This window comes from Pituophis catenifer, unplaced genomic scaffold (genome assembly GCF_029215685.1).
Source record: "Pituophis catenifer annectens isolate HBS135680 unplaced genomic scaffold, rPitCat1.0.hap2 SCAF_1, whole genome shotgun sequence".
NCBI classification, from domain to species: Eukaryota; Metazoa; Chordata; class Lepidosauria; order Squamata; family Colubridae; genus Pituophis; species Pituophis catenifer.
In genome coordinates this window covers 71,418,881-71,446,867 of record NW_027256881.1, presented here as the reverse complement: position 1 = coordinate 71,446,867, position 27,987 = coordinate 71,418,881, and positions in this window count along the sequence as shown.

Genomic DNA, 27,987 nt, shown 5'->3' with positions numbered 1-27,987 from the left:
GGTCTCCCAAAGCCCGGAGCAGCGGCTGGGGATACGGGGCATCTCATCCGCTCCGTCCCAAAAGTAAAGAAAAAACTTTTGGGACTCCGCAGAGAGTTCTACCCACCCCTGCCGGCTCTATCTCCGTTTCCTCATGGAAACGGAGTTTTTTCGAGCCGCCATTCCATTGTGAAGGCGGCTCTGACAGGCGATGGAAGCTGACGATCCCAAAGGAACGTCTGGCAGCGACAAGCAGCAAACCGGAAGTCCCAGAACCTTATCATCTTTGTTGCTCTTCTCTGCACTCTTTCTAGGGCCTCAACATCTTTTTTTTAAATTGTAGTGACCAGAACTGGATGCAGTATTCTAAATATGGCCTCACTATGCAGTATAAAGTGGAACTTTCATGATCTTCATGCTATCCTTCTGTTGATGCAGCCTAGGACTGCATTGGCTTTAGGCATCTGCTGCACACTACTGCCTGTAAAAGGGACATGTCATGTAATGACATGGACATCTTAAGAAAAATTCTTTGATCTCTTGAGAGATCAAAGTTTATGATCATCATAAACTGCCAGGATTTAGGTCTTAGAAAATGTATATGCTCTCCCATTTAACTTTGGAAGATTTCACTTGAACATCTTCTGTACCTGCTTCAACTTATGTTGCTTTTTTTTTTTTTTTTTACAATCACTTTATTTCTTGAAAAGCTACCATATTAAAATATTCATGTAAAATATGTAAAATATGCTGGCTGGGGAAGTCTGAGAGTTGAATTCCAGACATCTTAAAATTGCCAAGTTTGAACAAAACTGATGTGTATATTCCACATTCCGGTACTTTTATTCGGAGCATAGGGAGAATGCTAAATATTTAAAAAGAGGGAGGGGAGTTTTCCTCTCTCCTTGTACAATTCAACTATTTTACTCAGTCTTTTTCTTTATTCAAGCAAATCAAATATTCAAGGGTTTCAGTTACAGGAAGACAGAGCCCAACTCAATGGTACTGTTGTGGTTTCAAGTAACACCCCCCATGAAAGAAGACTCTGAGGCTTGAATTTCCTCAAAGTTCCATTTTACTGCAGATGTCATATTGGCACATCTGGGAAAACCCGAATCTGAAAGCTTCCAGGTTTTCCCCACCCAAAAGAAAGTTCATGTCCCTGCTCAGCACCCACATGTCCATAACATGATCCAATCAGGCACCATCCAAAACTGAAGATATCTCCCAGTCCCCTCATGGCAGCTGCAGGGCACCATGGCCTTGACTCTCTGAGAAAAGAATGTTATTTTGACTATATATCACCCATACTCTATACAATCCCCCCTCCCATTTTCCCACAGTAGAAAATGTGGCAGGCCTGAAAGCCCAACTGTAAAAGATGGCTTCCAGGTCTGACAGGTACAAAAAGCTTCCTATCTGTAAAGGCACAATGACTCTGGAACCAAGGATCCAGAGACATGGTTGAGCACTGGATACATTCAGGTAGAGATAGAGAGATGATTCAATGGTGCCTTCTAATTTTAGGATTCTCTGACATTACAATTGTTAAGCTAGGCTTTCAAACAAGTCTCAGCCTTATGTCATCAGTCTCAGCCAGCTATGTCCATTCAAGCTGAGGACAACAGCAATCATCATCCAATATGTGCCAAGGACATGAGAATTAGGAAGGCTTTATTAAGTCGTTATTTTATTTAATACTTAAAAACACACAAACACACACACAAGAAGAGAAATTCTCTCTTTTGTTTCCAATTTTAATTCTAACATCTAAGGAATTCCTGTGTGCTATAGGGTAGCTTTTCATTTTTGTGGGTGGTAATAACTTGATAAGGTAAGCAATGTTGTAAAACTGGAACTCTTAGTGTGATCTTGTTTCAGGTTAACTCATCTTATCAATTGTGTCTCTGCTGCTTTTGTTTTGTTTTTACTTCCCATAATTGCAAATATAAAGGGCTGAAAGTGGAAAACAGGTATGTATAACAGCATCTACTGTGTAGAAACAGGTATACATACACAGCATCTACTAGCTATCTGAATAGTAGCTAAAATACAGTCACCAAAGCAAATCACCAGCTGGCTACTGATTTTTGTTTCATCTGGTACATATTTACTGGGTAAGTCAAATGCCAATCTGTATTTCATGCATAGGGCAAATTGATTCATTGTAAGGATATGACGCAGGAGTTTGGTCATCCAGTTATTTAAACAAGGGACATCAGATTTAACTATCCAATCATTGCATTGTTCAGATACAATTAGATCAGATGGAGCAAATGTGTTGCTTTATAAATAGAACTTTTGTCTAATTGTTCCCTTTTTTTGCTAATTTTCTTTAAGAATTTGATATCACACTACAAGAGGGCTGTTCGTGAAAATCATCAAAAAGTAGGAAACATAACAGCATCCTGTGTCGTATAGTATTTAAAGAAAACTCTCCTATTTCATCCACATATTCGTAAAGCATTTGTGTATACAAATTGTAAGTCCAGAAAACCATATTAGAGCATTACTTTTATTTGCTCAACTCAAGATAACAAAACTGTGTGCCAGCTTTCCAATTATTTCTTGGGCTAAGAGATTTGGGTTAACCCTGCTTCACACCAGTTCCATTTGGAAGGTGTATCAAAGCCAAATACTGATTCTTTGCTCTGTCATATCTTGCCACTTTTAGCATTATGATCTTGGTTTGTTTTAAGTCAGAAATTCCAGTTATATCTACTGTACATTAAGCAAACTTAAAAATTAATCCAGAAAGAAAATAATCCATTGGGTATCAGGTACACGCAAGATCTTCATGTCAGGGACAAAGCATGTGAGAAAAGGAAAATGAAGGATATATGTTTAGTCATGATGCTTGTCCACAGCTGTGTACTAGATTATGGTCCATGAAGTCTCACATTGAACCATTGTATCTTGTTTTCATCTAAGGACAGAACAAATGTGAGCGGAGTAGGCCAAACTCTGTTGTTTGGGAGTGCAGGGTGGGGGTGGAATAAAGTTGATTCATAGCAATAATAAGCGTAATAATTTCATTTTAATTTCTTGCCCTGATGATAAAGCAGAATTCCAGAAAGATAAGACTGTCAGAATGTACTCTTTTCTCAACTCTCTGTCTCCTCTCTTCTTACTTCTCTCTCTCTCTCTCCCTCCCTCTCTCCCTTCCTCCCTCCCTCTCTCTCTCTCTCTCTCTCTTCTCAAGCAAAAATTAAAAGTAAAAAACATTAAAAAGCTGGAAATGAGATGCCTGGTCTCATTTTAATCATAATTGTATGGTTCATTGTCAAACTATAATGATATACTGTTTGCTACTGCAGGGTGTAGTTCAAGGGTGTAAAGTGACATTTGGAACAGAGCCAAGGAAGGGGTCAATCAGAACATTCAATGAAAGTGTTCAGATAAGGAAAACCAGCTATTACCTTAAACAAGCATTTCTCAACCTTGGCAACTTTAAGAGGGGTGGACCTTAACTGCCAGAATTTCCCAACCAGCCTTGCCAAGGTTGAGCAATACCTGCTTAAATGGTGTGATCTTCTGTGCCTTCCTGAGAAAATATTGCTGTGAATAATCACCAATCTAGAAAACAGTTGCCTGAATTGGAAAACCTCCTCAAAACCTACTTAATTGAATTTCCAGCTGTAAAGAAATCAGGCTTATCGCGCCTTTGCCTGCTTTGCCAATCGCTGTCTGTTAATTGGCCCCTTGCAGCTATTGTTTTTGCTATTCCTGCTCAGAATTGATATTGTTGACTTTCTTCCTTTGCTATTTATCAAGTGAAAACTTTTTTCAAAACTTCTCAGAGCATCTCATTTGTCTCATAACAAGCAGAGCACCCAATCACATGGCACAAGAGTTCTTCCGGAACCATTTAAACTCTGGATGCAAAATGCTGTTAGAACACAAGTCTGTTAACAAGGGTGAGAGGTGAATGTTAAGTACCTTTGAATTTGCAGATGATTGATAAGTGCTGTCATGTCACTAAGACTGCAGAACATATATATCACAGGCTTTCTGGTTTGCACATCACAGATTGCAAAACAGCTTGAGAGATGTTGGATTTCCATATTAAAGGCAACAATTTCCATCACTGGTTTAATATAATATTTTCCTCATTGATGTGAGATGGAATAGAAAAAAGACAAAGGGGTAACAGTTAATACATGCCAGTGATCTTAAAACTTCAGCTTGGAAGTAAATCCATTCTGAAGCTTTGGCTCAAATACATGGGCAACTTTACATATTTAACAAATATAAAGAGTTAGCAAATTAAGCTACGCAGTGTTGTGACTAAAAAAAAACTATTTGTACAATATTGTAACAAGCTTTACACTTGGAGGAAACATTTTCTTATTCAATGCCACCTTTCAGGCTGGGAGAGGATGGAAATAAAGCTCCCTAAGAAAGGGAACCCACATCACTCCTTTGGTTGTCAGCTGTGAGAGGAAGGAAATCCTAATGTAATAATTGTGTATCTTTGAGAAACAATGTAAGCATTTTCTGGAATAATTGCCAGAAATCAGCAAGGATTTTGTCCAGAACAAATCTTGCCAGACTATCTTTATCTCATTTTTTTAAAAAATTGATACATTCCTCAGTAGATTGTGATGATGTTATGGATATTATATATCTTGATATCAACAAAACCTTTAATAATATCTTGTGACATTTTGATTAGCAGGCTAAATAGGTGTGAGTTGGGAAGTTCAGCTATTGAGTGGATACATAGTGCAGCTGACCTGAAAACTATATTCAAAGCAAGTTCACCAGTAAATAATAATAATAATAATAATAATAATAATAATAATAATAATAATAATAATAATAATAATAATAATAATAATAATTTTATTTCTATACCGCCTTTCTCCCGAAGGACTCAGGGCGGTGTACAGCCTATTTAAAAACAGAATAGACATCAATTTAAAATAATTTAAAAATATTAAATAAATTTGGCTTAATTTAAAACCCCAAAAATTTAAAACATCCAATTTAAAATTATGTTGCTAAACCAGCCTGGCAGAACAACAGGGTCTTGAGTGCGCAGCGAAATACCAGAGGTCAGAAATCTTACGAATTTCCGGAGGCAGTTCATTCCACAGGGCTGGGGCTCCCACAGAGAAGGCCCTCCCCCTGGGTGTCGCCAGCCGACATGACTTAGCCGATGGCACCCTGAGGAGACCCTTTCTGTGGGAGCGGACTGGCCGGTGGGAGGCTATTGGTGGCAGAAGACGGTCTCGAAGGTACCCGGGTCCTATGCCATGGAGCGCTTTAAAGGTGGTGACCAACACCTTGAATCGCACCCGGAAGATCACTGGGAGCCAGTGCAGCTCGCGCAGGAGGGATGTCACATGGGCGCAACGGGTTGCACCCATAACCACCCGCGCGGCCGCATTCTGGACCAGTTGGAGCCTCCGAGTGCTCTTCAAGGGGAGCCCCATGTAGAGAGCATTACAATAGTCCAACCGGGAGGTAACAAGGGCATGAGTGACTGTGTGCAAGGCGTCCCGGTCCAGAAAGGGCTGCAACTGGCAAATCAGGCGAACCTGATAAAAGGCCCCCCTGGCCACGGCCGTCATATGCTCTTCTAAAGACAGCCGTGCATCCAGGAGGACACCCAGATTTCGAGCCCTCTCTGTGGGGGGCAAAGATTCACCCCCTGCTGACTATATCGGGACGCCGGAAGCCACAACCATTCGGTCTTGGAAGGGTTGAGTCCGAGCCTGTTCCTCCCCATCCAGACCCGCACGACCTCCAGGCAGCGAGACATCACATCAAGGGCATCGTTGGGGTGGTCTGGGGTGGAGATGTACAGCTGAGTGTCGTCAGCGTACAGATGACACTTCACCCCAAAACCATGGATGATCTCACCCAGCGGCTTCACATAAATGTTGAACAGGAGGGGCGAGAGGACCAACCCTTGCGGCACTCCCCATGCGAGACGCCTCGAGGTCGACCTCTGTCCCCCTGCCAACACAAACTGCAAGCGGTCAGAGAGGAAGGAGGAGAACCACCGCAGAATGGTGCCCCCTATTCCTAACCCCCTCAACCGCTGCAGCATGATACCATGGTTGATGGTATCAAAAGCTGCTGAGAGATCTAATAGGACTGGGACAGAGGAGCAACCCCTGTTCCGAGCCCTCCAGAGATCATCCACCAACGCGACCAATGCCGTTTCTGTGCTGTACCCCTGCCTGAAGCCCGACTGGCACGGGTCCAGATAGATAGCTTCATCCAGGTGTCGGGGAAGCTGTCGTGCCACCACACTCTCAACAACCTTCGCCACAAACCGAAGGTTGGAGACCGGACGATAGTTGGCTAATTCAGCCGGGTCCAGGGAAGGCTTCTTGAGGAGGGGCCTCACTACTGCCTCTTTCAAGGTGGCAGGAAAGGCACCCTCGCTCAGAGAAGCAGTTATAATCCCCTGGAGCCAGCCTCGTGTAACCTCCCGGGAGGCCAATACCAACCAGGAGGGACACGGGTCCAATAAACACGTGGCGGCACTAATCTTACCCAGAACCCTGTCCACATCCTCGGGAGCCACAGGATCAAACTCCTCCCAGATAACATTCTCAAGACCTGCCCTCGTCTCCTCCCGCAGACTCATCCAATCGGAGTCCAAGCCATCCCGAATCCGAGCGACTTTATCATGCAGGAATTGCACAAAATCCTCAGCACGACCCTGCAAGGGATCTTCCCGCACTCCCCCCCGAAGAAGGGAGTGGGTCACCCTAAACAGGGCGGCTGGGCTCTGCAGATGCGATAAGAGCGGAAAAATGGTTAGATTTTGCCGCTTTTATCGCCACTAGGTAGGTCTTGATATAAGACCTCACCTGTGTCCGGTCTGAATCGGATTGACTAGTCCTCCAAATGCTCTCTAGGCGACTTTTCCGACGCTTCATCTCTCTCAGCTCCTCAGAGAACCAAGGAGCCAATTGAGATCGGCATCGGGTCAGAGGCCGCAAAGGCACGACGCAGTCCAAAGCTCCAGCGGCCGCCCTTTCCCAGGCGGCCACCAGCTCTTCAGTCGAGTCGTGTGTCAGAGTCTCAGGAAACGGCCCAAGCTCCGTCAGGAACTTTCGGGGTCCATCAGGCGCCTGGGACGGAACCATCTGGTCGGTTCCGTCTCCCTGCGGTGGGGGAAAGCGGTAGGAAAGTCCAAGTGGAGGAGCGAATGATCTGTCCATGACAAGGGTTTGATGTCTACCAAGATCATTCAACCACTGACCAGAGATAAAAATCAAGTCCAGAGTGTGTCCCCCTATGTGAGTGGGGCCTTGAACTACCTGGGTCAGGTCCATGACCGTCATGGAAGCCATGAACTCCCGAGCCACCTCTGACGCCTCACCCGCAGATGGAAAGTTGAAATCCCCCATGACAATAAGTCTGGGGGTATCAACCGCCACCCCGGCAATGACGTCGAGTAGCTCGGGCAGGGTCGCTGCCACGTGGCAGGGAGTCAGGTACATGGTCAGCAAACCCATCTGCACCCCACGGCCCCACTTCACACAAAGGGACTCACATCCGGCTATCTGAGGAACAGTGGTCTCCCTCGGACAAAGACCTTCCCTAATAATCACCGCCACTCCCCCACCCCTCCCCTGGGCTCTTGGCTAAATAAATAAATAAATAACTTTATTGTTATTGTATGTGTATACACAGTATATCCATACAACAAAATTCACTTAACACCCAAAGATCAGGTCCAACACACATAACAATCCCCAAACACACTCCCACCCACCACAATTCTCCACCCCTAAACTGCCCAAACATCCACACAACAGACCAAATAATGCTGTCCAACAGCTCACTGATGGTGGCCCTTTAGTTCATTGTTGAGTGCAATTATAGCTCTGGGATAAAAACTATTCAGAAAACGTGGTCCAAGTTTTAATTGTTCTGTATCTTCTGCTAGAAGGCAACAGTCCAAAAAGATTGTACACCGGATGGGAAGAGTCTCTGAGAATGTTATGCAACTTTCTCAAGCAGCGAGATTCGAAGATGTCATCCAGGGCTGGTAGCTGGAGTCCGATCATATTCAGGGCAGTTTTAATGATTCTCTGTAGAGCTTTTTTGTCCACTACAGAGCTGCTCCCATACCATGCAAGAATGTCGTATGTCAGGACATTCTCAATGGTGCTGCGATAGTAGGACAGAAGTAGCTGCTAAGATACTGTAGATTTATTTATCAGTAATCCCAAAGATGCTTTTTTCAAGAGGGAACTGGACTTTCTGGTTTTTCTTTGAAGACGTTTTGCTTCTCATCGAAGAAGCTTCTTCAGCTCTGAGTGGATGGTGTGGAATGGAAGGATTTATACTCCTTGAAGACAGTTGGTCATTTGCATTCTTTTAGCATGTCGTTAAGGTGACCTGGAGGTTTGTCTGGGTCATCAGGGTCACCTGAGTGGTACAAATTGGTGTGGAGCCTTCTTGGAACTGTTGAAAGGACTGTGTTGTAGATTGGAGATAGATGATGTTGTATCCCTCCCCCTCTGTTGAAAGAGGACTGTTCAGTTTTGACATAAAAGGCCTCTTAAACCCCAGCAATCCTCTCTGTGCAAAATATGGATTTTGTTGACTTCAAAAGAGTGGCCTGTGTCTTTTAAAAGCAGATGGATTGCTGAATCTTGTCCTGATGGGTTTGTTCTCCGATATTGTGCCTTGCATTTATGAAGTTTCGTTTCCACAATGTCAAAGAAAAAACAGAAAGTTCAATTGCCTCTTGAAAAAAGCATCTTTGGGACAACCATGACCTGGATGACTGAGAATATCCATAGACAAGTTCATCCATAGTCTGCATACAACTGGAGGGAGGTTCTGAGGGGGCAGGGCAGAAGCTTCCATTCTGGGTCTTCTACTTTTCAACATTTTTATTAGTAAAAAAATATAAGGTGGCGGGAATGCTAATTATATTTGTAGATGATACAGAATTGATTGGGATCATTAACGTCCTAGAAGGCAGAAATAAAATTCAAACTGATTTTGAAAGATTTGAATAGTGGGCCAAATATAATATAATGAAATTTAACAGGCACAAATACAATGTTTTTCACTCAGGACACACACAAAAAACCAAATGTAGTTTCAGCTACATATCTTGTAGCTTGCCTGGCAACAGGACTTGAAAAAGATCTTGAATACTAATAAATTACAAACTGAATATGAGTCAGTTGTGTGAGATGGTTGCTAATAAGAGAAATGCAGTGTTAGGCTATATCAACAGCGGCATCATTTCCCTAATCACAGGAAGTAATTGTTCTTCTTCATTGTGCACAGATCAGGGGCAGTTTGCTTACTGTGTCCAGTTTTAGGCACCATACTTTAAGCAAAATTCAGACAAATAAAACATGTTCAGAAAAGGGTGACAAGGATGAATGGGGGACTAGAAACTAGTCCTACAATATAAAAAGAGAGTGGAGGAGATAGTATTATTTAGTCTGGATAAAAGAATATGGGGATGAATGATGCCACTCATTGAACAAATACCTCAAAGGATAACTTGTTTTATGTCATATAGAACATAGTTGAGACCAGTTGTTGCTTCTGTTAAATCATCCCAGCACATAAGTGATAGAAGGGTCCATTGGAAATTGGATTCCAGTTGATGCTAAGAAAAAATTGACAGCAGAAGCAATTACCGAAAGAGATGATGGACTTTTCTTTTGCTGGGTGCATTCAAGCAGGGACTAAACAACCATCATTCAGAGATGTGTTAATTGGCTTTACAGAGCAAGGAGTTGGCTTTAATGATAAGCTAGCTCCTTCCAAATCTATGATTGCATGAAGTATATTGCATGAAGGAGAGAGGAAACTGAGACATTGTTGTATTGCCATATAAAGCAGGGGTGAAAAACCTATAGCTGGTGAGCCACACGACATCCCAGTTCTATGACCTCTCCTCCCAAAAATTACCTCAGAAGAATAAAATGGAAAAATGATGATTTTCAGCAGCATGAGGAGAAGGGATTGAAAAAGAAGTCTGAAAATAGCTATCTCAAGGCTTTCTATTTTCTATTTTTGAATCCAGAAGTCTCTTCTTGCAAAATTAGGCCAAACAATTGTGCTTCCACCACGTCTCCTGCAGTTCCCAGAGGCCAAACCATATCCTCATAAATAAAAAGAAAATGTCAGTCATATTAAACAAATACTTCTATTAAGTGGTACAGTTTGAGTAGTAGAAACAGGAGCCTAGAAAAACAATAAAATGGCAATGAAACAAGGACATCAGGCTACGGCTACAGACTCCTATTTTTCTAACTTACCAAGGGGACAAAATGCTTAAATCCTTACTTGAAAACCTGTTTAATATTTTGGAGCACTATCAATGCAAGGCATTATTTTTGTTTTCTGAAAGCTCTGTATTTCCCAAGCTTTTAGAACTGAGGGCCTTTTTTCATTGTCATTCTGAAATGAGAACATTGAAGTTCTGGCATTTCTGTCACCAGAAAAACTTGCATTTTCCTGGTGTGTAATAACTTTCTGATATGTCTTAGGGGAGTAGGTAATGGTACTAATAAAACTGGCATCTGCCTCAAAAACAGTCGGCTTGCAGCCACAATGTTAAAGCTTAGTGCTGGAGTCAAAGAATAAATGAGGCATGAAAAGTTAATTGCATTTCCTCACCAATAAACTTTTGGTACTATTCTTTAAAAGTGCCTTACCTTCAATTAGAAAGTGTACAAGACCCAAGTAGATAAGGTAAATTCTCTCTGGAGTCAAGAGTTTTGTTTTATTGTGTAGTTTTCTTAGCAACCTGGAAATTGTTTCCATTCCCTTCTTTTGGGATGTTTTCTAAAGCTTACAATGCTTTGTGATAAAAAAAAAAGAAGAAGAAGAAGAAGGACCCACTAGAATTAATCTAATACTTCTTCCAAAATGTTAGCCCTTCAAGGTAGTTCAGCAGCACAACAATAAATGCTAGCTTTATCTTTATTGTAGGGTTACATTAACAAAATCTTGTAAGTCTGAAAGTATTCTTCCTCTCTTTTCCTTTTACTCTCTCTGGAAAACGAGAGGGGGCCCCTGCTGAAGTGCTTCTCACCCCACTTCTGCTCCTATGGATTGAAATATTTTTTACATGATGGTTATTTCAGCTGTGGCAGTTCCTCTTATCCCCGAGATCAATCCCACATACCATTATACTAGCTTATTACGGTGGAGGGGAAATAGGAGGATAACGTTTTTAAGAAAATGACTGTTTTAATGCTTCTCAAAGTTTAAAATAATTAACTGATTCTGGGTCCATAGGATCCCCTCAAAGACATAATAGGTTTTCTCTGCATGTCACTTTTCCCTTCCCTGAGTTCCTCTTTCATGAAAGATGGGTCATGAAATAAGAGTGGTTTTAGCTTATGACCCTTAATTTATGAGAACAGAGCTATGAGAAGAGAGAATTAAGTACTATTAATATCTTCAAGAAGGTTTCCTTGACAGAAAAATCTTCAATTATTCCAAATCAAAAGAGGAAAAATAGAATTTTTCAAGCTAAATTTACTTATAAAACTAAAAGATAGCTTAATAATTAGAAAGAAAAGTCTAAAAGCACTCATAAAAAAGGATATTTTATAATAAGGCAGAAGCACAACTTTATTCATTTTTACTCTATCTTGAGATCATAGATAGCAAAGGCCAGGGAAAGTAATCATTTCTTGTAGCTATCATAAATAAGTTCCATCTATGGCAGAGCCTGGTTTATCTTGCCTAGGCTCAAAATTCAGGCAGGATTATGCCTGACTAGTATTTAGATGAGAGAGTCCCAATGATGTGGAATAAACTAGAATCTTTGAAAACAAACAAACAGGTCATTTATATTGCAGTCAAGAAACTTCATTGTAAGATGTCATTGGAGTTTTAGCTCCAGGATTTTTTTAACTTTATTGCCAATTTGATTGGGGTAATAATTTGTTCTACTTCAAAAAAATAATCTATTGAAAAATATTTTCTTCTTGATCAATTGTACCTGGTCCGTGTCTGGTGGAAAAATAATAACATTTAAGAATTTTCAAGAGTTAAGCTACTTCAAGTTGTCCATCTAACATTAGTCCTTGGCTTGTAGAGTAAGCAAGCATTTAGGTAAATCAGGCAAACCTCTTATGGCTTATTTATTCAATCTGAATATGTGATCTGATTCAATTCAGACTCCCACAAGCTCAGGAAAAAAAATATTGTGCATGTTCAGTATTTTATTTGGAGGCATTTAATTTGATTTTATGATTCAAATCAACTTCTGGATTCAATTTGGAAATTCAGTTAAATTTAACCAAATCATTGTAAATTGAATATTCACACACATGTTAATTAATGTGATCTTCTCATTGTTCCCCGTTAAAATGAGTTGTATTTTACTTTTAACTAAATCAAAGCATACCCTGTTTCCCCAAAAATAAGCATCCTCTGATAAGAAGCCCAATTGGGCTTTTGAGTGCATGCACTAAAATAAGCCCTCCCTGAAAATAAGCCCTCCCCGAAAATATTTAAATGCACGAGCAGCCAGTTCCTGCCATTTCCTCTGGTTTCCTCCACGTACCCCAAAATAATAAGACCTCCCCGAAAATAAGGCTAAGCACTTATTTCAGGGTTCAAAAAAATATAAGACTGGGTTTTATTTTTGGGAAAACATGGTATTTCTCTATTTGTATGTGTACTTTAAAATTATCATAGCCCAAAACAAAATCTTCTCTCTTTTTTTGTATTTTCTCTTTTTAACATCCTACTCATGCTAAAGATAGGTTAACTGAGCCTTCTTATTTAAGGATTGGGTTTCTGCAGTGATAAAGTAAAGTAGAAATCATATTAGAATAACATTTGTGTACTGCTAGTTTTGATTTGGTGCAAATTATGTTTTGATTATCTCTTTGACTGAACATCGATTTAAAAGCTATGATTTATGATTTCATAAAAAATGTAAACCTTGACTATTGTATTATTCAATAATCCATAGTAAAACAAAATATGATTTAGAATGATGCATGATGCATCTTAGATCTAGACATGCAATCTAGACAGTATACTAAAAAGCAGAGACATATCCCTGCCAACAAAAGTGTGTATAGTCAAGGCTATGATTTTCCCAGTTGCAATGTATTGCTGTGAAAGTTGGACCATAAGAAAGGCTGAGCACCAAAGAATTGAGGCCTTTGAACTATGGTGCTGGAGAAGACTCCTGCGAGTCCCTTGGACTGCAAGGCGATCAAACCAGTCAGTCCTAGAGAAGATCAACCCTGACTGCTCTTTAGAAGGCCAGATCCTGAAGATGAAACTCAAATACTTTGGCCACCTAATGAGAAGGAAGGACTCACTGGAGAAGAACCTTATGCTGGGAAAGATTGAGGGCAAAAGAAGAAGGGGACAACAGAGAATGAGGTGGCTGGATGGAGTCACTGAAGCAGTAGGCGTGAACCTAAATGGACTCCAGGGGATGCTAGAAAACAGGAAGGCCTGGAGGAATGTTATCCATGGGGTCGCAATGGGTCGGACATGACTTTGCAACAAACAACAACAACATGATGCATCTTCATTCCAGGTAAACCACTTCCTGTGAGATTAGCACAGAGAGGAGGTCCAGATAAATTACAGAAAATATGAATTGCATTTGATTACAGTAATTTAGGTTTGAAATCGAATAAAATGATCTGACGGTTTTCTCTGATACAATTAATTACAATTAGTTAGAAATTATCAAATGATGCAAAAGGAGAAATGTACAAAATTACTGCAACCCATTAAGCATTTATTTATTTGGTTCTTTGACAAGGATCCACTTTTAACAGTACTTGTGTAGCATTGTATTAAGAATCATTATATAAAATGGAATATTATACAAATGTTTACGTGCAAACCAATGAAACTGATTGGTACATTTCAAAGAACTTTAAAGCAAAAAAAATGTGCACCCAATAAACATGGCCAATGAATCAGTATTTTATGTCATGCTATGAAATAGAAACAGAACAGTAGCTGCTTCTATCGGTTAAGAATTTTACTGTCAGTAGTTCCATCAGCTGTCTTCGCCCAGAGTTTTGTTTCCTCCCTCTAGACCAGTGTTGGCAACTTGGCAACTTTAAGATGTGTGGACTTCAACTCCCAGAATTCTCTAGCCAACATCCTTAAAGTTGCCAGGTTTGAAAAACACTGCTGTGGATCATTCATTCATTCATTCATTCATTCATTCATTCATTCATTCATTGGTTCGATTTATATGCCGCCCTTCTCCGGAGACTCAGGGTGGCTTACAATGCGTTAAGCAATAGCCTTCATACTTTTGTATATACCTGCTTAGTAGGGCTTTCAGGCCCCACCAAGCGGTGTTCTTTTTTATACAAAGTCATCGTATTACCCCCACAATCCAGGTCCTCATTTTATCTACCTTGAAAGGATGGAAGGCTGAGTCAACCTTGAGCCTGGTGAGATTTGAACTTGCAGTAATTGCAGGCAGCTGGTGCTACTTAACAGCACTTTAGTCTGCTGCGCCACCAAGGGCTACAGATAGGCCCTACAGTTCTAGACCTGCCTCCTATCTTAACACCAAACTATTGTTGCAAATGCAGAACTTTTGAGTAGTTCAGAGAACTGGTAGCAGAAATTTTGATTAGTTCAGAAAACAAGGCAAAAACCACCTCTGGCTAGCCCCAGAGAGGGGTGGGAATGGAGATTTTGCAATATCCTTCCCCCAGGAGTGGAGAGGGAATGGGGATTTTGCAATAACCTTCCCCTGGAGTAGAGTAGGAATGGAGATTTTGCAGTATCCTTCCCCTGCCACACCTACCAAGCCACGCCTACCAAGCCACATCATGTCCTCCAAGCCATGCCCACAGTAAAAAAAATGAATTTCATCACTGAACAGAAGGCATACTAATATTGAATAATAACACTGGGAACCAAAATATGAGCAACTTCAGGATTCTAAATGGAACTTTTAGAAGAAAACCTTTGCTGAATTGTCAGTAAAAGTATAATTCTGGTTACCTGTTGGTCAGTGGAGGAGGAAAAAATTTCCCCTTGATTCATAGGAGCTAACTGGACTTGTATGTTTGTTTGGACCACTTTTTTAAAAAAAATTCATACAAAAGAAACAAAGATATTATCCAATTATTTTGTGCTATGTCCACAGTAGCTTCTGCCCATCAATATTAATCACACACAGCAAACGATGTAGTCCAATCAGTCAATAATGAAAGGAAAGAAGATTCTTATTCTTATCCTTTTGGCAAGGATGCTCCTTAAAAAGGCAAACAAACCAGCAAGACAATGTTAATTCCAAACAGATGTTCATCTATGCGATGAAAGAGAAACTATTCCTTTTAGAACTGACTGGTTGCCAGACTAAGCTTTCAATCCTCCTCCAGAAACTTTCCAGAGTTACAGGAAAGTAATTTGTTGAATGGTTTTTGACTTATCATTTACAGTGTGGCATTAAGACAAATGCTATTTAAGCCAAACAATTCTAGCTTTAGGTGACTCATTATACTGAGGATCAGGATGACATTTTCTGAGAATTTCCATATGATATTCAAGTTTTAATAGCATGCAAAGACTTAAATTCTGAGCTATGATCCCTTCTTTTCATCCAAATACGGATAAAAAGAAATATAATGATCCCCCACAAAGGCATTCATTTATTATCTTTATTGGCCGCCCATCTTACAACAGGGTAACCTTGGGCGGCTTACAATATTACCATCCATGTGATGGAGACTTTATTTACTTTACATTAGGGAATCTTACCATGTTGGTTCTCAAGAATATCCAAAGAGGAAATTTTTTTTAAAAGTCAAAATGGTGACCATGACCCTCTGCTGGAAGCCGCCCTCTTGGTTTTTTTTTGACTCTCTTGCCTGTCCTTTAAAGCGGGGGTCCCCAACCTCCGGGCTGCAGACTGGTACTGGTCCACGGCCCATTGGGAATCCACCCGCGAAAGCCGTGGATATGTGCATGAAGCTTCATTTGGGCATGTGCAGGAGCCAGGTACGCGAAACCTTTCTCCCCCCCCCGTTACCGCCATCGCTACTGGTGCTACTGGTCCATGGAGCCAGAAAGGTCAGGGACCACCGCTTTAAAGAGAAATACTTCAATTACTTCAATTCAATAGAGCCTTGGTGGCGCAGCAGACTAAAGTGCTGTTAAATAGTACCAGCTGCCTGCAATTACTGCAAGTTCAAATCTCACCAGGCTCAAGGTTGACTCAGCCTTCCATCCTTTCGAGGTAGGTAAAATGAGGACCCAGTTTGTGGGGGCAATAAACTGACTTTGAATAAAAAAGAACACCGCTTGGGGGGGGGGGGCGAAAGCCCTACTAAGCAGGTATATACAAAAGTATGAAGGCTATTGCTTAACGCATTGTACGCTGCCCTGAGTCTCCGGAGAAGGGCGGCATATAAATCGAAGCAATAAAATAAATCGAACCAATAAAATAATTTAGAAAAACGTACAGTTCTCAAACTTAGATGATTAGCACAATGTGAAATACATTAATGAACTATTGTTAACTATATTTCCTAAACAGCCTTCCCCAGCTTGGTTCCCACTGAATCTGATGGGTTGTTGAAGAAGTCTGATTTAAAGTAAGGCTAATATGCAGCAAGGGATCATTACTAGAACTGGGTGTTGGGCAGAGGTGGGTTTCAGCAGGTTCTGATCAGTTCTGGAGTACCGGTAGCAAAAATTTTGAGTAGTTCGGAAAACCGGTAGTAAAAATTCTGACTGGCCCCACCTCCCATCTATTCTCTGCCTCCCAAGTCCCAGCTGTTAGGAGGAAATGGGGATTTTGCAGTAACCTTCCCCTGGAGTGGGGAGAGAATGGAGATTTTACAGTATCCTTCCTCTGGAGTGGGGAGAGAATGGAGATTTTTACAGTATCCTTCCCCTGCCACGGCCACCAAGCCACTCCCACCAAGCCACACCCACAGAACCAGTAGTAAAAATTTTTGAAACCCACCACTGGTGATGGGACAGCCAATCTGGATGGGTTTTTACTGACATTCTGAAGGGAATTAATTTTCCGAATTAGATTGCATCTTCTGTTTGGATTGTCAAATTAAATAGGGTACATTTGGATTCACTGGATGATTCACAATCACATTTTGTGCCCTTTTCTATAAAATGACTCAGCAATTGATTTTTCTGAATTGTTGCAGCTGATCAAATTAATGATCCAAAACAAATGAATCTTTCAATTCAAAACTTGAAGGTTGAAGTTTGGGGAGGGTGATGTGCAGGTCTCTTTTATTTTTTGGCTTAGTGCAATGTGTGGCCTCTACTATTTTGACTTTATCAACAAGCCATAGTCTATGTCTTAGCAGAACACATGAAACCAAGATACACTCTAAACCATATCTTTCAAACCTATTGGCTAGGTTCACCAATACCAGTAAGCCAAAAACCAAACAGACCTCATAAGTGTGATGTGTGAATCACAAATTAACAGCATCATCTTATATAAGTTTCTTCCTGGACACCTCCCGGCATGTTCACCCACCCATGTACATTTATTTAGAAATACAATATTTCTTTTAAGTACAGTAGAGTCATTAAGTGGCAAATGAGCCACATTGAAAAGTGAATCACTGTAATCCTTTTTCGTAAGATAGTTCTGGAAAGGCCAAGAACTGCATTAAAATGTTCTTTTTAGAAAAGGAAAGTTCTATAATAGTTAGAAAATAAATTAGCAAGAGAAAATTAATTTGCTCCTTTTCTATTAGATTTAAAAAATAATTATTTGTTGCATAAAAGGCATTGGGTTGTATCTATTTTAGGACATGCCAAATCTTCCAAAATCTAATTTCCGTGATGCTTTTTAATGTTTCTTTTTTTTTGGCAAAATACACATTTTGAGAATATAAATGCCTTTATAGACTTGCTAATATCTATACTGTAATTCAGTGGTGAAATGTAAAATTTGTTACTACCGGTTCTGTGGGCGTGGCTTGGTGTGGGGTAATGTGACTGGGTGGGCGTGGCCAACTTTTCTCCTTTTTTTACTTTTAAAAGCATTTTTTCTACAACCTCTTCAGCCAAAGAGGTTGTAGAAAAAATGCTTTTAAAAGGCTCTGACGATCCCAGCTGAGCTGCACAATCATCAGAAGCTTTTTTTTTTTTTTTTTACTTTTAAAAGCATTTTCCCGGTCTGAACCGGGAGCATTTCACCCTTCCTGTAATTCCAAAGGACTATGAATCTTGCACTGGTGGCTTCTGATAGCAAGAGATATTATTAGCCATGGTGGCACAGTGGTTAGAATGCAGTATTGCAGCCTAACTCTGCCCTATGCTAGGAGTTTGATCCCGGCTCAAGGTTGACTCAGCCTTTTATCCTTCCAAAGTCAGTAAAATGAGGATCCAGATCATATACACAGGTATAATTTTAAATCGTTTTTTAATTGGGTTACTGATTTTAATTTGGTATTGTATTGTGATTTGTATTGAAGTTGTCATTTTGTAAGCCGTCTTGAGTCCCTAGGGAGAAAGGCGGCATATAAATCGCAATAAATAAATAAATAAATAAATTGGGAGCAACATGATGTTGTAAACTGCTCAGAGAATGCTGTAAAGCACTGTGGAGTGGTGTATACAGGTCTAAGTGCTATTGCTAATATTTCTAAATAACCCATAATTAGACAGAAGATACCCTATGCAACCATATCACAACTGCGAAGCAGAATGGAAGGACATGGGATAGCCATTTTCTTATCAAAATATCTGGCAATATGTATTCCTATGTTTCCTGTAAAATGACTGTTTATTGCTATTATTAGTTTATTTGCTTATTCATTAGGCTTATATGCTGCTCCAATCAATTACAAGCCTAAGTGGTACAATTACTGAAATTTGTAAATCAGGTTAAAAAAAAAAAAACAAAATATTACAATATTAAAATACAAATAAACACCAGAAATGTCAATTACCTTAAACAAATACCCCAAATACCAAAGGAAACATTATCAATTGTATTTTGGCACCACTGTTCTCCCAATGATCTACGTTGCTACATGTTAACTTGTTACTTCAAACTTTCTCCAATAGGATGATTCATGTCTGCATCCTACAACCTGTACAAAGAGTTACATGATGATCTCATTGCATAATTATTAATTACTTTATTACTATTAAAATTACTATTACTGTTATTATTGCCATTATTTGCTCAAATCAATTCACTGCAAGATGAGGGTCTTTTGTTGAAAATTATGGGTCATAATCTACCACATCGGTCCAGTGTGGATTGGCAGAGTCGGATACAATCCATTATGATGCACTCTGTCAGGGGTGTCAAACTGGCGGCCCACAGGCCAGATATGTCACACACAGGCCACGGCCACCCCAGTTCCATGAAGGGAAAAAAATATCACGATATGTCACGTGACAGTAATGTGATGTCGCAAGTTTGACACCCATGCACTATATCATTTTCATGCACCCACTTGATTCTTTTGTGATGCAGCATAGAGAGAGGATCCATCTGGTGTCCTATTTTCTGTCTCTGTTCTGCTGCCATTATGTACATAAAAGTATTAATGCTGGAATAGTCACTCAAAGTCACTCCTTGTTGGGTATTCATGCTAATTATCCACAGGGCTGCTTCCAATGGCTGTAAAATGTCCTGAACTTTTAGATGATAGATGAATAGACAGACAATGTAAATGCTTGCCTATTGTTCATCTCTCTCTTTCTCCCTGCTCTTGCCTGCATTTTATCCCATTTTGCCAGTAAACTTTTTTGATATTTGCTAATCCTTAATAAATAAACTCCAAACTATATTGTTACTAGCTAAAGAAGCGGCATGTATGCTTAATGTAATAGCATGTAGGGATTGGCTGGGAGTATGGTGGGTGCAACTGACTGATAGATTATGTGTCATCAAGTTGATCTCAACCTGTGCTGGCCAGTGGTGGGTTTCGACCGGTGTTACCACTGGTTCACTTCATGCTTGCGCTCCGCGCAAGCGCAGTGTATTGAGGAACAGCTGAGACGCAGCAATCTGCTCTGCCGCGCCTTTCAGCTGGACTGAAAACGGCCAAATATAAGGTATGTATAATGCAGGGGTGGGCGGGAGGGCCAAGATAACCGTCAGAGAAAAGTGGTTCGCCTTCACCTCACCATCTCCGCTACCAGCTTGCCCGAACCGGGGAGAACCAGTAGCAACCTACCACTGATACTGGCCCACTCACACACACGCACACCCACCATGGGTATAAGGAATTTTTATTAAAGCTTCTGAGCCTGAATTGTATTCCCCAGCAATTTCCTGTGCCGGGATCAGCTCAACCCCAATGAATTCCATAGGCTATTTAAATTAAGCCAACACTAGTCCGCAAGGCAAATCCAGTCCACTAAGCAAAAACAAGTTTCCAAAGCAAAGGCAAGTTCCAAGACAAAGACAAATCCATAGGCAAAGGCAAGGCAAGCAGAGACAACAGTTGAAGAGACACAATCTGAAGTTCAAGGCAAGAACACAAAGCAAGAGAACAAACACATTGTTCCCAGCATCACTTCTGTCTGCTGTGCTAATTAGCCAAGTACTGGTGCAACCCATCAAGAAGGGCAAGGCTTTCTCCTCATGAGTAATCTGGCTGACCTTCTCTGTTCCTGCCTTTTCTCTGCCCTACAGGTTCTTGGATCAGTGCAGAAGGCAGTTCCTCTTCCTCATCACTGACCGGCTGCAGCTGCATGCTTTCCCCACCTGAAGCCTCAGGGATGTCCTGCTGCACCTGTAGCTTCGGCCAAATCCCTCTCAGACAGTTGATCAGAGCCATTGACCAACTCACCATGAGACGTGCCCAGAATTGGTTCATTCTCCTCCAAGCTGACATCTGGAGAGGTATCTGGGGAAGCTTCCAAGGGGAGTCAACCACACAGTCATACAACCACACAGTTAACAAGCACAGAGCTATATTTTTTTCCCATAATTATCTTTTCTTAAACTGGTCGTTCAGATCTTCCAATGGTGTACCCTTTGCTACTGTAATTGAATCTATTTATTACCTTCCTCTTTTTCTCTTTCTTTCCATCTGTCCGAGCATCAAAGAGTTTTCCAGACAGTTGGATTTTCTCATAATATCTGAAGTAGGAGAAGTTGAGCCTGGTCATTTGTGCCTCTAAGTAAGAACCCTGAGTTGATTTGTTCAGTGACCCCTTTGTTTGTTTTCTTGGCTGTCCTCTATTTTCCCAGGCGTCTTCTGCAATATCAAAGTTCAAAGGTGTCAATATGCAACCTTCACTTCCACACATTGCTGCAGGACTTGTACTGTTCTGATCTTTCTACGTATATTGACCCATCACAGTATCTGAATATCTTTTTCAAGTCCTACATGATTGTGCTAGTCTGCAGCATTATTTCTTGACTGCTTGTTACTTTACTGTTGAAGGTTGTTCCTAAAAGGGCAGACGCTATCTATCACTTTGATATCTTTGTGATGGATTTTAAGTTGTACCACCTAATGTCATTAGTTTGTATTTATTTATATTTAATTTTAGGGCCACTTTTTCATGTAATCCTTGACTTTTATTATCACAGCCTGCAGATAATTTGCATTTTCAGCTATCAAAGCAGCAACATTGACATAGCACAGTTTACTGAGTTTTCTTCCTTTAGTTTTAGAACCAAGCTCATCATCTTCCAATCCACTCTCCCTTAATATACTCTATAATCAACATATAATGCCAGGTGCAAACTAAACTGAAAATTTCCCTCAATAATTGTCATTCCTTAGATATTTTTTTTTGACTTCCAACTCTAGAATCAAGAGAGAATAACTGGCCCAAAATTACTCAGCTATTAGCAGCCTCAATATAAAGCTGTCCTTCTTTAGGGACTACATGGATTGTCCATGTGAAAGTAACCAGCTTATTTTTCTTCCCTGGCTCTGCCAGGTTTGTTGGAATGGTGCTCCAGCATTTGACTCAGAAGCTAATTAGTCCTGGCCCTCCAAATGCTATGTAATCATCTCTAGCTAGATCCACCTTGGTTTAGACTGGAACTTAGATATGTAATAAAAGAGAAAGGAAGAAAACAAATACAGTATCTCTTTAGGCTCACTTTAGCTAAGCAGGATGAAAAATATTTTCTCCTCTGTGTTCCACATACTGACTTTATCAGCTTTGGACATATAAAAGATACACTTTTCAAGATCAAGGACGAGAAAGGTTTAGTGGAACAGCAGAATTGTCTTGTTCTTAATGTTGAATACCCTTATATTCACAATTGATCATAGGTATTATTGTTACTATACTAATAGTCCCAAAGGTGCTTTTTCAAGAGGCAACTGGACTTCCTGGAAAGTCCAGTTGCCTCTTGAAAAAGTACCTATGGGACAACCATGACCTGGATGACTGAGAATCTCCATAGACATTTACTATATTAATAATGACTATTATTCCAATAAATTTATTAAAAGGAAAAGAGGATTTTCTCCCAAGGCACCAGGCAGCTTTAACAAGGACACATGTAGAAAATCCTTTTTCATAATAAAATCTGTGCATTCTGATAAAATGCATTTGATTTTTCCAATTTGTGCCCCATAAAACAAATTTGGAATAAACAAATAACACTAATTAGATATAAAAATTGCCTTCTAGATTGAATTTACTCTTTAGTTCTAGCTAGACATGAGGGGGGAAAAACAGAACAAGCATCAGAAGGAAGAAAGGAAAAGCGGGGAAAAAACAAAAGGATATACTATACTGTAACAGGAAGTGAGAAGAGTAGAAATGTAAAACAAACATTTTTTTTGCATATTCTGGATTTGCTGCCCTGCATGGGAAAAGGGTAAAAGAATCCACATTGGGAAACTAAATGCAAACAGGAAATTCAGGTTTCCCAGGCTTCGATGCAATGTAATCACAAATGAACACAAGGATTCCAGGGTCTCTTAATTTCTCAGGCCACCATAGGAATTTTCCTGAGAAAAATATGTGAGAACACTCACAATACAGGCATCCAGCTTGGGGGAGGGGGGGCTGTGTGGATCACACATTGCACTAAATCACTATCCAGTTAACTATGGTTTACTGAATAAACCACAATTCTATGTGGGGTCTTTGGTGCTCTCTTGGACCCCTCATTTCAACCCTGAGCTAGAAATATGCTCCTTTATTGGTACCACAATTCTATGTCAACGCGCTAAATGCCAAAGCATAAACTTAGGATCATCCCATTAACCAAAGCAACTATATTTTATTTTATTGTTTTATTTATTTTTATTTTCGTCAAGCATGTATTTTATGACAGATACAAGTGTAAACATAATTATAAATACAAGAAAAGGATACAAATAAAAGAAAACATTAGGTCAGGGATGGTAGGCATGCTGGTGCGTTTATGCACGCCCCTTACAGACCTCTTAGGAATGGGGTGAGGTCTACAGTAGACAGTCTAAGGTTAAAGTCTAAGGTTAATAAAGTTATATATGGGTCTCACAAGGTTATTGTTTAATAGTCAAGCTCACTTTACTGAACATGGGCATTCAGACAGCATCAACTACCATTCATGCCCTATTGCTTTTTTGATCTTTACAACTTCCCATGAAGTGAGATGGTAAATAAACCAACTCAGAAAAGATGGAAAAGAAGGAATAGAATAGCTTGCAATACTAAACCCACAATTGCCCCTCAATTGACCTCATACCCCCCAAACTAGGGGAAAGCATCAGTCTATGAAGGATATGGCCCTATTCACTTTTATATCATTACCCAGCCATGGGACTCGCTCGCCTCTTACCCTTCCAAAAATGTTAAGCCTCGATACAGAAGACATTGCCTACTTCATCCAGAAACCATTGTTTGCACATCACAGTGACTAGGTTCACACAGTACACTAAGCCCAAACCAACCATACAACATAATTCTTTAGCCAAATAGATGAATTGAGCTGTGTAAAAATCAGCTGAATCCTCCTACAGAAAGAAGAGAGATATCTTCGGTTTCTTAAAACTGAGAGTATGGATTTGGTTGTTTGTTTATTAAATGTATATGCCGCTCATCTCATTATCCAAAGCAACTGTGGGGGTCATAGGGTCACTGTGCAGTAGTCTACCTTGCTTTACTGAGTATAGGCATTAAGACATGATCCACTACCACTCATGCCCCACTGCTTCTTCCGTCTTTGCAACTTTCCACAAAGTGAGAAAGTTTGGAAAGTTGGAAATAAACCAACTCAGAAAAGAAAGAAAAGAAGGAATAGAATAGAGCACAGTGGCTCCTGAGCCATTCTAAGAGTTGCCCATCTGAAAGCAACTTTGATCCAGCTGAAAACGGGGGGGGGGGGATCTTCCTGCTGAAAAAAAAAATCTTCCAGAAAAACCAAAACTATCTGGGATGCAAACATGTGGATGAGTACTAGATGGCAGCAAAGTGTTAGACTGCCTTATCTCTTGGCTGCCTTAGCGATTGTCTGGATGTTTGCGGCAGAACAATGGAGATATTAAAAGCCACTCTGTAAAAATGAAGTATCTGACATCCGTGGGTAGCTTGGGTGCTATGTACAGTAGAAGATATTTTTTAAAAAATTCCAAATGTGTTCAATTAATGAGTAGTACAGTGCTTTTCTGGGTGACTAGGGATGCAGAAGATATGGCCTTTGGATGTCAGTCCCTAAGAGAGCCAGAGTTTAAGGAATCATCTTTCGTATATCTTTCAAATATGGTAGTCACTCGTAGTAGTTCAGATCTTTGTCTAGGTATTAAATCCTGTCAAACTCAGGAAAGAAGAATCACCTGAAATTCTGGAAAGATGCTTATTGATATTCATACATGCATTCATACCCCTATCCTGTAATTTATCGCTTTGCTACATTGAAATAACTTTTCCAAGGTTTCTAGTATGCCTTGTCACACATTAATTTTACCCCTTCTGAAACTGGTAGATCTAAATTCAGCGTACTTCCCTCACTCTAGAGGGCATATGGAATGGCCCTGAAGGATAGGAAGAAAGGCTGTTTACCAAGGCAAGTGTTGGATAAGCAGGGTTTGATCCCCTTCCAAGCTTGAGAACCATAAATGTCTTAGACAGGCCCCTCCCTTGTTCTCATGAAGATCAAGGGAGGGAGGGGTAAGTCCATTCAGACTTGCAAGATTCTCCTACAATGGCTGCTCCAATAAATGTAGTCCTATCTTATATAGCATTGGTTCCTTATAGTGCTGACACTGAGATACAATTGAAAATCTGTTATATGTTCCCATACTGGCATCCTGCTATTCACAATTTATGAATACCCTGATCAGCAATTGGTCTCCTAGAGGAATCATCAAAGACCGCACAGAACCTCTGCATAAAATCCAGCCAGCTGTCTAGTATGGTGGTGTTGTTTTCAATGAGTGGTACTGCCCATCTGATAGAATTTGAAATGCTTATATAAAACTAAGATCATTTATTAAGATGTATTTATAAATTGTTGTCAAAATTTGGCACAGAGACAGAGCAAATTAAAAACTTTGTGATAAAATGGATGCAAAATTTCAGAGAATTGTGGTAGACTAATGGAAAGTTAAGGAAAAAAATAATGTTTATTCCAAGTTACAAACTAAGGAAAACCTGCTGTAAAATGTTCTGCAGTCAATATAATTCCATCTACAGTTACCAAGGTAGATAGAGCATTGAGTATAACAACATATCTTTGAAATCTCATAACAAATAAGGACTGCTTCACCATACAAGTTCATGCACAAATACTCAAAAAAAAAAACCATTGGAAATAAATGCATTATACATTTATTTTATTTTTTTAAAAAAATAAATACTATTTGAATTGGAATCTCAAATGCAGTATTTCTATTAAGCATAATTCCTCTCCCCAAAAACTTAAAAATTAACAATTTATTAAGATACATGTTGACCATCGTAAAAATAAATTGAGCACAACATTGAAAAAGAGAGATCTTTTTTTTACGATATCAGACTGGCAGACTAACATTAGAGAATAGGTGCAATGACAAAATAACAATGACAAAATTGATAGTATGGTATATATCCACAATAGAAACCTAAGTTTAGCCAGAATTTGACCTCTGAAAATATCTTTATTGCTAGAAGGGTAATAAAAAGTTGAAAGTCTATCAAAGCAATTTGCCTGCACAACATGTACACAGTATAATTACGATAGAGTTATTTCTAGTCTCATTCTTATACTTCCTCTCTCTGATGAGCTGAGCTGTCTTTTTTTATAATAGTACTGTTTCCTCCTGAATGATCCTGTATTCCCAAGGTCTGTGAGGCATTCTATCATATTTGTAGTCCTCTCCAGCTGCAACACCAAATGGAACCTGGAGACGAAATTGCAACTTCAGAGCCCTGAAGACATGATGATCTGCCTTAAAGAACAAAACAACAGTAATGCAGAAATTCAGTCTGAATTCCATACCACTAGGTTGCACAGAATTCTGGATTTAAAAGACAAGCTGTGATTGTGCACAAGGATACACCAGGGATGAAATCCAGCAGGTTCTGACAGGTTCTGGAGAACCGGTAGCAGAAATTTTGAGCAGTTCGGAGAACCGGCAGCGGAAATTTTGAGTAGTTGGAGAAATTGCAAATACCACCTCTGGCTGGCCTCAGAGTGGGGTGGGAATGGAGATTTTGCAATATCCTTCCCCCAGGAGTGGGGAGGGAATGGGGATTTTGCAGTATCCTTCCCCTGGAGTGGGGTGGGAATGGAGATTTTGCAGTATCCTTCCCCTGCCATGCTCACCAAGCCACGCCCACCAAGCCACACTATGTCCATCAAGCCATGTCCACAGAACCGGTAGTAAAAAAAATTGGATTTCACCACCGGGATAAACACAAAACCTCTTAGAGCAGGGGTCTCCAACCTTGGCAACTTTAAGACTTGTGGACTTCAACTCTCAGAACTCGGGGAGTTGAAGTCCACAAGTCTCAAAGTTGCCAAGGTTAGAGACCCCTGTCTTAGAGCAGTTGTGTTCTTTCCTATAATTGAATAGTTGTTCTCTGCAGCTGCCAAGCGTTCCTTGGAAATGTTAGTTTAATTTAAGGTACTGTGTCTTAGCAGGTGATATATGTGTGCCATTCTGAATCACATCTGGAAGCCAAATTTTTGTGCAGCCCTAATTACCATACGTTATGACTCCAGAGCCAGTATCAATTAAAACGACTGGTTTATACATGGCCATAAGCCATTACAAGGCTTGTCTGCTTTATTTCAGCATGCTGTGTGAATGAGTGTAATGTGTAAACCAATCCTATATCAGAATCATGCCTTTTAAAACTCCCCTGCCTAAACACTTGGAAGAAATTCCTACTTGTAACAGATTATCCAACAAAAAGAAAATGTATTTTCAAGCCTTGGATTGTGTCCAGTCTCGCTGAATTCAGTTAGCATTCTTCTTTAACAACAAAGAGTGTTGTGGCATTTTAAAAGACTTACAATGTTAATTCTCTGAAATGTCTATTTATTTTCTGCTCCTGTGTGCCTCATTTCCATATCCGGTCTTCCCCACATAATGCCCAGCACAACAATAAAGCGAAATGCATGTGAAATAATATTCACAGCAACCAAAAAAATGTTTTCAAGACGCAAAGCTTGAATAGCTTCCTTTGTGCAATGCTACATGAATCCATATGAGCACTGTTAACACTGAGAGGAAAGGGGAAGAGAAACATTTATGGCATAACAAGTGTCTTGGCTAAGATCACATTCCAAATTGATGGAAAGAAGAACAATTTTAGAACTCCCTACTATATATGCAAAGCAACAGAGATCAATAGGCCAATTAGTCTTAGAGGTGGGTAGGTGGGAAACCTGCCCATTCTATTCCTGAGTTTATGTGCAAAATAAGCTTTGTGTGGACGTTCTGATTTATGGATGTTGGCAGGTCATGTTGCTACTGCTGTTCAGCTGATTATAGCACAAACTTTTCTTAGAGAGAAAATTGGATATTGTTAGAGATCCAGATCCCATGTCTAACTAGGTGCTAGACTACCCCAAGGATATGTTTCCTGTAAATAAATCCCTTTTCTGTTAGATTTAAAAAAAAACAAACAGCTTCATTAATCCTTGTTTTGGTTAGA